Genomic DNA, 14,427 nt, shown 5'->3' with positions numbered 1-14,427 from the left:
TTCTATTCCTTTTATTTTCTATATATATATATATATATCACATGTGGCCGTCTTGCGTTTGTAATATGACTCCATCAATATGAAATTGTGCCTTCGTACGTCTAGAAGAGATCTAGTTCTTTTTTTTTTCTTTGACCGCATCCTTTTGCTATTGTTCTCACAACAACATTTTTCTTCTACCCGTTGCACCTTCATGAGATTTCATCCGTGGATCCCATAAATCAGAAAGATGAGAATTAGTCATATTAGCAGTTTATAAACAATGACTTTGCTAAAGGGATTAAATAAAGTCTCATCTAAATTCTATGACATTTGATTCTACGGGAGATTCCTGCAATTTATTGGATTTTTTTTCATGTTAATGTCACTTCATGAGTCTTACTTAATTCTCATCTAGAAGAGATCTAGCTCTTTATGGGATTTCTATTTCTTTTATTTTCTATATATATATCACATGTGGCCGTCTTGCGTTTGTAATACGACTCCATCAATTTGAAATTGTGCCTTCGTACGTCTATGGTTTTCCTCACAAAAAAAATGTTCTGATGTCTCCTGCTTTTATCTAACAACTTTTTCATGTTGATCTAAATGGTATAGTCTGTTGATGTTACAATTACGTGGATCTAACAGTTGTGATCTTCTAAAAAGAGATAATTCATCACATCGGTATTTTGATTTTCTATAAAAAAAAAGAACAACACATCTTTCTATTTTCGTCTGCAACGTAACTCTGATACATAATACTCCTTTCGTCTCAAAATAAGTGTCCCAAACTTAGTACAACTTTGTACTAAAGTTAGTACAAAGTTGATGCACTTATTTTGGGACAAGGAGAATAGATATAAATAGACGATTATTTAATACGATACCATTCAAAAGTCAAATCGAATGCAAACATGATGACATTTTTATTATTCTCTATCATTGACCTTGATAAATATACAAGGCCAGATGGTATGTGAGACCATTACCATTAGTTCAGCAACCTTAGAGGGAACACTACATCCCTGCTTGCACCCCTATACATATTGTACACTTGCATCCCTCGGGAACACACATGTCAGGATTTTTGGGTGAGGGCACTCTAGGTATCTTATCGCAGTAAGCTCTACAATCATCGATTTGACAAGGGCCACTTTTAAGGACATGTCTGCACTGGAGCGAGGTTGCCATATCTAGGTATCAAAAGAGAAAATAAGAAAAGTTAGAGCAGCCCAACATACATATAATACAATTCTCAAAGTGTAGATGTTGAAGGAGAGAAGTGCATATTACACCCCTCAACTCTAGCCCTAGTCTAATATACACCCCCCAACTTCAATACCATCTAGTTTACACCCCCAACTCTCAAAACCAAGCGGAATTCAACCCTCCCCTCCCCGTTGACCGGTTTTGACATGTTGACTGGGTGAACAGTAACAAAAAAATCAAAAAGAAATTTGGTTTTTCCAATGGGTGAACAGTAAATTCAAAAAAAATGGAAATAAAATTCAACAAGCTGTTTCGATTTTTTGCCGGGTGAATAGTAAATTCCAAAAAATACTTTTTTTTCAAAAAAACCGAATTATTTTTGTGTGGGTGATTTTTCAGCACGTGATGTCTGTGACAATTTTCAGCTTGTTTGGACATTTCAGTGGTCTCTCAACAAAAAAAAATATATCAGCCCGAACAGTACACGAATTGTTAACTGTTTCATGCAAATATAATTTAGAAATTTTTGTTTTCTTATTTTTCCTGAAATTTACTGTTCACCCAGACAAAAAATCAACATTTTAAAAAATCAAAATTATTTTTTTAATTTTTTATTTAGAACTTTTTAAAATTTTACTGTTCAGCCGGTGGAAAAACAAAATTATTATTTCTTTTGAATTTACTATTGGGGGGTGTAAATTAGATGGTATTAGAGTTGGGGGTTGTATATTAGACTAGGGCTAGAGTTGAGGGGTGTAATATGCACTTCTCTCATGTTGAAGATAGTATTGTCTACTCCCTAGATACCTGAAGATAGCATGAGGAGTGCTAGGGCGAAGAGTAAAATCTTCATATTTTTCATCTCTTGATTGCAGACTCACAAGGGTCGGGATTATAAATTGCAGGCTAACAAGTCGCCACAAAGAGGATGAGTTTTGTCCCTATGGATTGTTGGGCTAACTAGATGTGAGTAGGCTCTTTTTATAGTGGGTGCGTGCTATATAAGTAGATAGGATTGTTTGTAATTATTTAGGAATAAACACATAACCAAAGAATATTTTGCTAAATCAAGAACAAGATTATGCATTAAGTGGAGAAGATATTGATTTGATTCGTGCTGGTAAAGAGAACAGTTGTAAGGAATTTAGAAGAAAAAGGCGTAGAGAATTAGGAAAAAGATCTTATGCTTTATAAGCTATGGAGATCAACTGTAGTAAATTAAGAATAAAATTTACAATAGATTAGGGGCGAGGCGGTGTTGGATTCTCCCTGAAGTCTATGGAGATCAACTATAGTAAGGGCTCGTTCGGAAGTCCGCTGGCTTCTCCGAAAGCCAGCTTCTCGCGCGAGCTAGTGCTAGCTGGCTTCTCACTGGAGCCAGCGAGCGTTCGGCAGTGACTTGGTACACTGTAGCGAGAGAAAAACGATTCGATGGGGCATTAGCGATAGGAAAATGGTTCGCTGGGTGGGCTGTAGCACTTCGGGATGGCATGGAATGTAATATCCGGCAACTCCCGCTTCTCCAGAATCTAGGAGCTGGGGCGGGGCTGCTTCCAGAAATTGCACTGGAGCCGAGTCAGATTCCAGGAGCCGGGTCGTTCGACTGGCTTCTCGCCAGCTTCTCGAGAAGTTGGATCGTGGAGGAGATCCGAACGGGCTCTAAATTAAGAATAAAATTTACAATAGCATGCTTCCAATTTTTTTCCGCAAAAATGTATTCTCCCTGTTATTATGATTCTGTTTTTGTGATCCCGTAATTTTTTGGATTAATTTTTGCATATAGTGTGGATTTTGATGTGACCCGCCAATGTAGACATCACCTAAGAGAAATTTGTTGACTACACAGTAGGGAGACGAGGGAACGGCTATGTGCCGCTTATTGAGAGGCCCACGACTGCCTTGCGTACAGTGGGCCGGTGGTGGGCTGGCCCAATATGACATGGCTCGTCATGCTGATGTGACTCAATTTTCTTCTTTTTTTATATTTTAAATGCATATATTTTAAAAACTTGAATTTATTGAAAAAATTAAATTATGAATTTGGAAAAACATTTACATCTGGAATGTCAAACATATATCATTAGATTCATCATAGGATATAGTTTCATGTTTTACATATTTGGTATTGTACATATAAATATTTTTCTTTATAAACTTGATCAATTTGCAAAGTTTGATTTTTCAGAAAATCTATACGCACTACATTATGGAACGGAGGGAGTATAAAAAAAAGTTAGCACTGTTTTAAAAGAGCCAGTGCAGAGTGGCACATGCTCTTCAGCGTGACTTAAATTGATCAACCATCTTCATCATGGCATCGCATATATATATAGTTCATGCCATTTGCTCTGTTGTATAGTTTCTTTGCCGTCAGGGTTTTGATGCCGGTGTAAGCTCGGTGCTCCATGTACGCCTCTTTGCTCTCTTTCTTATTAGCAAAGATCAATGAACTGGCACTAGACGGCATTTGATAACGTACAGAATAAGTCGAGCAGCAACAGCAGCAGTTATTTTCGCCAAAAAAAGCAACAGCAGCAGTTCAGCCTGGAATCTTTTTCCTCTTTTTTTTTTTGAGAGAGAGGGAGTTCGGACTGCAATTTAGTCACTGTTGACGGCTGGTCGAGTGGAATTGTGGATCGATCACATCTCGACGTATAGAACTGAAAAAAGAATACTGTACTTCATTTGCCATCGCTCATCGGTTTGTTTTTTCTCACTGGCTTTCCTAGTAATGTCACGGGCAAACATGTACTCGCTCAACCAGGAATCCATTTTTTTTTTGCCTCCAACATATGCGTCTCCATACACAATCACGAGATTCTTGACAAAATCCCTCCCCAGGTTACTAAGTAAAACTCCGATAAAATGCTCCCCTTTCTCAGTTTCCAATTTCACAAGAAATAATCCTTTTTGACCTCTGTCAGAATACCCATACCCACAGATCCTCCTCTAGAACGAGAAAAGATTCAGTCAAAATCACACTCAGACTAGGGTGCATGCAGCATAGCTGGGGTAGTCTTGTACTCATGTATCATTGTTTCTTGCAGGCCCGCAAAATGTAGATTAGGTTTCTAATAAATGCATCTCCTTTTCTCATTGTCTCCTAGTCCACATAACAGCACCAATCATTTCTTTACTCGACTTGTTTTCCTCACTGTTGATTAGCAAATCGTGCATGTGGTGCACTAATCCTTGTCACACCTTCTTATGGTATTAAACTAGCATAATTTATTGTTAACAAAAACCGACCTTAGCTCAGTTGGTAGAGCGGAGGACTGTAGTATTTGCAGATCAATCCTTAGGTCGCTGGTTCGAATCCGGCAGGTCGGACGTTGGACGTAATATTTTTTTGTCCACACGATGACGATGACGGGCCGCTTGTTTGGATGTTGCCCGATCTTTTGGCGGCTCCTTTTCCTGCTCTTGGGCCAAAAGCCCAATTTTCGCCAAATCGGATAATTTCTATCATAAACGTGAAACTTAGTGGACTAGTAGTGGTAAAAAGTGAAATTCAGTTTTTTTTACTACCACACCGTTAGCGCCGCTTGTTTGGATGTTGCCCGATCTTTTTTGGCGGCTCCTTTTCCTGCTCTTGGGCCAAAAGCCCAATTTTCGCCAAATCGGATAATTTCTATCATAAACGTGAAACTTAGTGGACTAGTAGTGGTAAAAAGTGAAATTCAGTTTTTTTTACTACCACACCGTTAGCGCAAGTTGTTGGACTAAAACACATTTGAATAAGCTGAACTTGCAGCCAAAATTCATGTATGTGACTTAAAACAATCAAGTTGTTGGCAAGTCACTGGATCTCTCAGTCCAATTTTGCTTTGCTATTGATCGTGGGGTTAGTGACTTAGAACAGCTAACCAAATAACAACAGTAAAAAAGCCCCAAAGGGCGGATTTGGATACGAAGTGTTGAGGAGAACAACTTACAAACTAACAACAGTACAATTGCATTATGTAACACATCTAGGTCTGCTAAAGATGTTTCGTGGAAAAAAAAGGTTTGTGTTAAAGATACTCCGTGGATAAAATTGTTGTTGATTGGTGAAGATGCAACTGATAATTTATCATGTTTTTAGCGGCTCTTCTTTGTTTGATAAAGACAAATTGTGCTAGAGAAAACTCATCACTATGCATTGCTCTGTACACCATACTGCCTTTATGTTCTCTGCAGCATTGTAAAATTTAGTGATACTTATTGGCAAGGGTGAAGCGCTGGTGACATACATATAGAAGCACTTGTGGTCGTATGGGTAAATCATAGAAAGTTTTCAATTATTGGACGATTCTGACAATGCCTCAAGTTGTACTTTGCCGAATTTCTCTTATCACTACATTTAGCCACACTCCTTGGTGCCCATCCCATTCAAAACGAATGTTGACTTTCCATCCAACGAAAAGTTGATGTCGTGTCATCAGCTTATGCATCTGCCTAGCAATGAACACGGCTGAGTTCTTCATATTTTGGTTTCTTAATACAACGACGAAGTATTCTTTGGTTTGCTTTGAAACAGAATATAGCTGGGAATTAGCCTTTTAGAGCATTTTCCAATGAAGCAGTCTATTGGCAATGGTTTGAGTTATGTTAATTGTTGAACAGAATGAACTCAACTGGTTTCGTATGCTAGAGTGCTAGAATTTATCCTAATTTGCAGCCTGCATTACCATGCATCAACAACTTAGCATCCCTGAAATTTCTGTCAAATCTAACAATTGGTCGTTAATTGAATGCTCACTATACCCCTTTAAATTCTACTCCCTCCGTTCCAAAATAGATGACTCAACTTTGTACTAACTTTGTACTGAAGTTAGTACAAAGTTGAGTCATCTATTTTGGAACGGGGGAGTACCTATGTCCTATGATGCTATGCAATTATTTGAATTTATGAAATGTTCTATTTGTGCTATGCAAGTCTGCCTTTCTATATGCATGGCATATTTTTTTGGTTGTTGAAATCCAAGTGCTATATTTGCAGGGCACCATCTCTAAAGAGCCTTCACCTCATTTCTGGCTATAATTTTGATGAAGGACTTAAGGAGGCGATAGTGAAATTCCCTTTGCTCCAAGAGCTCGAGCTTTTATTATGTTCATATGTGTGTGAGAGTGGTGCATTTAGGGTTGTAGGCAAAGCATGCCCACAACTAAAGCGCTTCAGACTGAGAAAGGATGTGTTCTATGATTTTGAATCTACTCACTACGACATGGATGATGAAGCAATGGGGATTGCAACTATGCATGAGCTACACTCTTTGCAGTTCTTTGGCAATAACCTGACCAATAAAGGACTGATAGCTATCCTGGATAATTGCCGACACCTGGAGTCTCTTGACATTCGTCATCGCTTCAGCGTCTACATGGACAACACCATGCATGCAAAGTGTGACAGGATAAGCACAATGAGGCTTATCCTGCCAAGATTGAGCGATGTTCGTATGGAAGGACAAGTTGTTCAGCGACAACATCTGACAGGGGATTCACTAGAATAATATCATCCCCATCCATGGATGCCGACGCTAATCTTTCTGCAATAAAAAATCAAGTACGCAAGTTAATCGATGATTTGAGAAGCTATCCCTTAGAAGGTGAGAGATTAGCTACATCAGAGATTTGTCGTCTAGCTAAGCGAAATGCGGGTGAGGGAGTCCTGGATTAGGGGGTCTCCGGACAGCCGGACTATATCTTTCGGCCGGACTGTTGGACTATGAAGATACAAGATTAAAGACTTCATCTCGTGTCCGGATGGGACTCTACTTGGCGTGGAAGGCAAGCTAGGCAATACGGATATGTATATCTCCTCCTTTGTAACCGACCTTGTGTAACCCTAGCCCCTCCGGTGTCTATATAAACCGGAGGGTTTTAGTCAGTAGGACAACATACAATCATATCATAGGCTAGCTTCTAGGGTTTAGCCTCTCCGATCTCGTGGTAGATCTACTCTTGTACTACCCATATCATCAATATTAATCAAGCAGGACGTAGGGTTTTACCTCCATCAAGAGGGCCCGAACCTGGGTAAAACATTGTGTCCCCTACCTCCTGTTACCATCCGCCTTAGACGCACAGTTCGGGACCCCCTACTCGAGATCCGCCGGTTTTGACACCGACATTGGTGCTTTCATTGAGAGTTCCTCTGTGCCGTCACCAGAAGGAAGGATGTCTCGTCTCGTCTTTAAAGACGGTACTACTATTGGGGGAGCTTTGGCTACTGGCCAAACTCTCCGGCTAGGCGGGTTCATTATGACCGCCTGTTCGGCCGCCGCGCCAACGATGAGTTCTCGGGTCATCGAAAACTGCTTCCACGTCAAATTGGCGCTCGCCGAACAGATGGATCCAATGGAGCTCTCCTCCTTAAACGAGCTCTTGGATTGCATCGCCGCCTTGGGAGTCGCTATGGACTATGATCGGATTGGGTTTAAACCCGATCAAAGAGAGATTAACTCTCCACCGGTCACCCATCATATTGCAGTGGTGGAGGAACAATGCGGCGACCTTTCCTCTATCCTGAGGACCAACTATGTCCGGATGCCCGAGCTCTCCGAGCCGGACGCCCGTTCGCGGGAGGACAACATCCAATCCCTGAACTTAGAGTCAGACAACGGACCAGGATTAGCGGGTAACATCCCAGAATCGAAACTTCAAAAATTGGAAACTCCTCGGCCCTGGATCCCAGATCGGGTAGGGGTTTGGATTCAATTCCACCCACCCTCCCAAACACATGCGACTTTCCCATATCAGGCAAGAGCCCTGGGAAACAGTACATCATTACTGGGCCAGATTCCTCCTTGCGATGAACAAGGTTAAGGACTGTCGCGAGGAAGACGCAATCTTATTTTTCTACAATAATTGCACGGACAAGGGAATCCTTAACGCCATAAATCGCCGTGAGATAATACGCTTCGCTGACTTGGCATCCATAGTACAAAAGTACTGTGCGATGGAAAGTGCCTGGAAAACCGAAACAAACTTTTGGGATAATCCGGCCCTGAACACAAACCCAGTCCGAAATAAAAGGGTGCATTATCACAATACACCTGGGTTAACTACCAAAAAAAAGCAAAAACCCTGTACAGGGCGAGGAACCGTACTGGAGGGATGGCTCAACGGACCCTGCAAAATTCATAGCACGACGGATATAATATCAACGCACAGCCTTAGAGCATGTTGGATACTCCGACAGGTGGCCAAAAGTGGTGAGGATCTTCTTATCCCACATACCACAGAGCACCGTCCAGTGGATAAAAATACAGTGTTAACAGTGTTCGAGACCTTTGCGTCAAATAATAGGCGCAAGCGAACACTCCGCAGCATGGCCGAAATCTGCCACGTAGCAGCAACAAATCCATGGAGTAACACGGCTATTACCTTCAATGCCAGTGATGAACCCAAATTCCGAACAGCCCGAGCACCAGCCGCACTGGTCCTCAGTCCAATCGTGGACGGCTTTCGGCTCACCAAAGTACTCATGGACGGCGGCAGCGGACTAAACCTCATCTATGAGGAAACCCTTCAAAAGATGGAAATAGACTGGAACCGCATCGAGCAAAGTAGCACAACCTTTAGAGGAATTATCCCCAGTCGGGAAGCACGCTGTGCTGGGAAAATCACACTAGATGTGGTATTCGGCACGCCGGACAATTACAGGTCTGAAGAAATTACATTTCAAGTGGCCCCGTTCAGCAGTGGCTATCACGCTCTTTTAGGACGGGAGGCGTTCACAATCTTCCAAGCCGTACCCCATTATGGGTACATGAAGCTTAAAATGCCCGGGCCCAACGGAATCATCACTCTCGCCAGTGATCCGGACACAGCACTCCGCGTCGAAAACAAAACAGCGGCATTGGCCCTCGAGGCATTATCTAAAGCCCTCTCGGCCGAGGAGTTAACCACGTTACGCTCCACAGTGGACAGGGACGATGTGATACTCAAAAAAAGATCCAAGTCCACCTCTTTTAAACCAGTGGATGAAATAGTCAAATTCCAAGTCCACCCAACGGACCCTACCAAAACAGCCTCCATCGGGGCACAGTTAAACCCCGCTGTGGATGCCGCACTACAAGAGTTCCTGCGCGAGAATTGGGACATATTCGCCTGGCATCCTTCAGACATGCCAGGAATCCCATGCAGGCTGGCCGAGCATAGCCTCAATATCCTAAAAGGATTCAAGCCGGTCAAGCAAGCTCTTCGGTGTTTCTCCGAACCTAAGAGACAGGCCATGGGAGAAGAACTAGCCGAGTTATTGGAGGCCGGATTCATCAGAGAAATAAAACATCCGGACTGGCTAGCAAACCTGGTGATGATACCAAAGAAGGACAAATCCTGGCGCCTTTGCATCGATTTCAAAGACCTCAATAAAGCTTGCCCAAAGGATCCTTTCCCCCTCCCATGCATCGATCAAATCATTGATGCTACCGCAGGACACGAGTCATTGTGTTTCCTCGACGCATACTCCGGTTACCACCAAATCAAGATGGCGGAGTCCGACCAAGCCGCAACGGCATTCATCACACCATACAGTCCCTTCTGTTTCAACACAATGCCTTTTGGGCTCAAAAACGCCGGCGCAACATATCAGCGCATGATTCAGACATGCCTGGAGAAACAAATTGGCAAAACAGTAGAGGCATACGTAGACGATGTGGTCGTCAAAACCAAACACATCGACTCTTTGATAGACGACTTGAGGCTCACATTCGACAACCTCCGAACATATGACATCAAGCTCAATCCGGAAAAATGCGTTTTCGGCGTACCAGCCGGAAAGCTCCTGGGATTTATCATCTCCAGTAGAGGTATTGAAGCTAATCCGACCAAAATCCGAGCATTGTCACAGTTGGCTACCCCAACAGACCTCAAACAAATCCAGAAGTTAACTGGATGTGTGGCGGCTCTAAGCCGCTTTATCTCCCGCTTGGGAGAAAAGGCTTTACCCCTTTATCGCCTCCTTCGGCGCACCGAACACTTCGAGTGGACGGACACAGCCGGATTGGAAGAAATAAAGGCATTCTGGCAACCAACCCGATCTTGGCCGCGCCAAACATCGGCGAACAAATGTTGTTGTACATTGCGGCAACTCGTCAAGTTGTAAGCGCAGTGCTTGTTGTCGAACGGGAAGCGGACGGACACAAATTCCCTCTTCAAAAGCCGGTATACTATGTATCCACTGTCCTCACTCCATGCAAATCACGGTACCCGCATTACCAAAAAAATAGCATATGCGGTATTCATGGCATCGCGGAAACTGCGACACTACTTTCAAGAGTGTTCGATTACAGTAGCCTCGGAAGTACCGCTTAATGATATTATCAACAACTGCAACGCTACGGGTCGGATTGCCAAATGGGCCATTCAGCTCCTCCCATTCGACATAACATACAAACCTCACCGAGCCATTAAATCGCAAGTACTGGCCGACTTCGTCGCCGAATGGACTGATGCCGAACTCTCTAAAGAGTACGGCGCATACTCCAATTGGATCATGCACTTCGACGGTTCTAAAATGCTGGCCGGTCTAGGGGCTAGCGTCGTCCTGACGTCCCCAACCGAAGATACCGTTCGGTACATACTACAAATATTGTATACAGATTCCAACAATGCAGCCGAATACGAAGCTTTGTTGCATGGTCTTCGAATGGCAGTCTCCATGGGCATTCAACGCCTGGAGGTGCGTGGGGATTCAAACCTCGCAATATCCCAAATAAACGGAGATTTCGACGCCAAGGATCTGAAAATGGCGGCCTATCAAAACGCCGTCCTAAAAATGTCAGCTCGGTTTGAGGGACTCGAATTTCACCATGTGGCTCAGGAAAACAATCAGGCGGTGGATATCCTCGCCCGCATCGGCGCAAAACGCGACGCGGTCCCCCTCAACATATTTCTAGAAAGGCTTTTCAAGCCATCCGTAGCATGGGAAGGGGACACCGGTAACAACAGTCTGGACCCGGCCAAAGTACCCGATACCGAACTCTCTGACACAATCGGAGGCTCCGCCACCGAAATAACACCTTTAGCCCACGAAATAATGGCCATTATTGCCCCATGGACAGAACCATTCCTGGCCTACCTAACTAGATAGGAACTTCCGGAGGACCAAAATGAGGCACGCTGCATAGTGCGGCGATCCAAGGACTACAGGGTCCATGAGGGAGAATTGTACAAGAAAAGCACTACCGGAGTCCTTCAAAGGTGCATCTCCGAAGAGGAAGGGCGGAATCTTTTGGCAGAAATTCACGCCGGACTCGGCGGTCATCACGCCACAGCCCGGGCTCTTGTAAGCAAGGCCTTCCGTACAGGATTCTATTGGCCAACGGCCCGGGCAGATGCACATGACTTGGTCCAACGTTGCGCCGGTTGCCAACTCTTTGCAAATCAAAGCCACATGCCACCCACCGCCCTCCAAACAATCCCGATTACATGGCCCTTTGCGGTCTGGGGGCTTGACATGGTTGGACCCCTTAAAGGGGGAACCCACAAGAAAAAATACTTATTGGTCATGGTGGATAAATTCACCAAATGGATAGAGGCCAAACTGGTTAAAACAGCCGAATCCGGACCGGTGATAGATTTCATATCCGGGGTTGTACACTGTTACAGCGTCCCCCACAGCATCATCACTAATAACGGCACGAACTTCACGGCCGACGAGGTAAAACTCTGGTGCAGCAACATGGGCATCAAGCTCGATTATGCCTCAGTCTATCACCCACAAACCAACGGTCAAGTCGAGCGATCAAACGGTCTTATAATGAGCGGCATTAAACCTAGATTAGTGTGTTCCTTAATGGAGTCTAACACGCACTGGGTAGAGGAGCTCGACTCCGTACTCTGGGGGCTGCAGACCATGCCGAATCGTAGTATCGGATATACACCCTTCTTTTATGGTGTACGACGCAGAGGCAGTCTTGCCCTGTGACATAATTCATGACTCACCTAGAGTGCACATTTATGAAGAAAGAGAAGCCGAGCTCGATCGGCAGGACAGTCTGGACACCTTGGAGGAGGAGCGCGACGTAGCCAAAGCCCGTTCCGCATTTTATCAGCAACAGGCTCGCAGATACCAAAGCAGAGAAGTACGGGCCAAAACTTATAACATTGGTGAACTAGTTCTACGCCTGCCGGATAAGAAAAAAAGAATAAGCTCGAGCCCAAATGGGAAGGTCCCTTCATTATCGACCAAGTTCTGACCGGTGGAGTGTACTGACTGCGGGATGTATCGACTAGTCTGTTGGGGAACGTAGCAGAAATTCAAAAATTTTCCTACGCAACACCAAGATCTATCTATGGAGAGACCAGCAACGAGTAGAAAGAGAGTGCATCTACATACCCTTGTAGATCGCTAAGCGGAAGCGTTCAAGTGAACGGGGTTGATGGAGTCGTACTCGTCGTGATTCAGATCACCGATGATCAAGTGCCGAACGGACGGCACCTCCGCGTTCAACACACGTACAGCTCGACGATGTCTCCCACGCCTTGATCCAGCAAGGAGAGAGGGAGAGGTTGAGGAAGACTCCATCCAGCAGCAGCACAACGGCGTGGTGGTGATGGAGGAGCGTGGCAATCCTGCAGGGCTTCGCCGAGCACCTACGGGAGAGGAGATGTGTCACGGGAGGGAGAGGGAGGCAACCAAAGGCCTTAGGTCTGTTTGGGAGGCCCTCCTACCCCACTATATATAGGGATCCCAAGGGGGGGGGGTGCGCCAGCCCCTAGGAGATCCAATCTCCAAGGGGGCGGCGGCCAGGGGAGGAGTCCTCCCCCCCCAAGGCACCTAGGAGGTGCCTTCCCCTGCTGGGACTCTTCCTTTAGGGTTTCCCCAGGCGCATGGGCCTCTTGGGGCTGGTGCCCTTGGCCCATGTAGGCCAAGGCGCACCCCCTACAGCCCATGTGGCCCCCCGGGGCAGGTGGCCCCACCCGGTGGGCCCCCGGGACCCTTCCGGTGGTCCCGGTACAATACCGATGACCCCGAAACTTGTCCCGATGGCCGAAACAGGACTTCCTATATATAAATCTTTACCTCCGGACCATTCCGGAACTCCTCGTGACATCCGGGATCTCATCCGGGACTCCGAACAACATTCGGTTACCACATACAAGCTTCCTTTATAACCCTAGCGTCATTCGAACCTTAAGTGTGTAGACCCTACGGGTTCGGGAGACATGCAGACATGACCGAGACGTTCTCCGGTCAATAACCAACAGCGGGATCTGGATACCCATGATGGCTCCCACATGTTCCACGATGATCTCATCGGATGAACCACGATGTCAAGGACTCAATCGATCCCGTATTCAATTCCCTTTGTCTATCGGTATGTTACTTGCCCGAGATTCGATCGTCGGTATACCGATACCTTGTTCAATCTCGTTACCGGCAAGTCACTTTACTCGTTCCGTAACACATCATCCCGTGATCAACTCCTTGGTCACATTGCGCATATGATGATGTCCTACCGAGTGGGCCCAGAGATACCTCTCCGTTTACACGGAGTGACAAATCCCAGTCTCGATCCGCATAAAACAATAGATACTTTCGGAGATACCTGTAGTGCACCTTTATAGTCACCCAGTTACGTTGTGACGTTTGATACACCCAAAGCACTCCTACGGTATCCAGGAGTTACACGCTCTCATGGTCAAAGGAAGAGATACTTGACATTGGCAAAGCTCTAGCAAACGAACTACACGATCTTTGTGCTAGGCTTAGGATTGGGTCTTGTCCATCACATCATTCTCCTAATGATGTGATCCCGTTATCAACGACATCCAATGTCCATAGCCAGGAAACCATGACTATCTGTTGATCACAACGAGCTAGTCAACTAGAGGCTCACTAGGGACATATTGTGGTCTATGTATTCACACGTGTATTACGATTTCCGGATAATACAGTTATAGCATGAATAAAAGACAATTATCGTGAACAAGGAAATATAATAATAATACTTTTATTATTGCCTCTAGGGCATATTTCCAACAGTCTCCCACTTGCACTAGAGTCAATAATCTAGTTCACATCGCCATGTGATTAACACTCACAGGTCACATCGCCATGTGACTAACACCCAAGAGTTTACTAGAATCAGTAGTCTAGTTCACATCACTATGTGATTAATACTCAATGAGTTTTAGGTTTGATCATGTTGCTTGTGAGAGAGGTTTTAGTCAACGGGTCTGAACCTTTCAGATCCGTGTGTGCTTTACAAATCTCTATGTCATCTCCTAGATGCAGCTACCACG

General features: G+C 44.7%; 1 non-coding gene and 1 pseudogene across 1 annotated transcript; both read left to right on the top strand.

The window, feature by feature from the left end:
* Positions 1–14,427, top strand: part of LOC123057063 (U-box domain-containing protein 4-like) — a 51,778-nt pseudogene that overhangs the window by 2,283 nt on the left and 35,068 nt on the right.
* TRNAY-GUA (transfer RNA tyrosine (anticodon GUA)) lies at positions 4,436–4,521 on the top strand. The gene is given in 2 exon segments: positions 4,436–4,472; positions 4,486–4,521. It is a non-coding gene; the product is annotated as a tRNA-Tyr (tRNA).

Source organism: Triticum aestivum, chromosome 3A, assembly GCF_018294505.1.
Source record: "Triticum aestivum cultivar Chinese Spring chromosome 3A, IWGSC CS RefSeq v2.1, whole genome shotgun sequence".
Taxonomy (NCBI): Eukaryota; Viridiplantae; Streptophyta; class Magnoliopsida; order Poales; family Poaceae; genus Triticum; species Triticum aestivum.
Note: the sequence above shows the minus strand (reverse complement) of the source record. Positions and strands in the feature narration are given on the sequence as shown.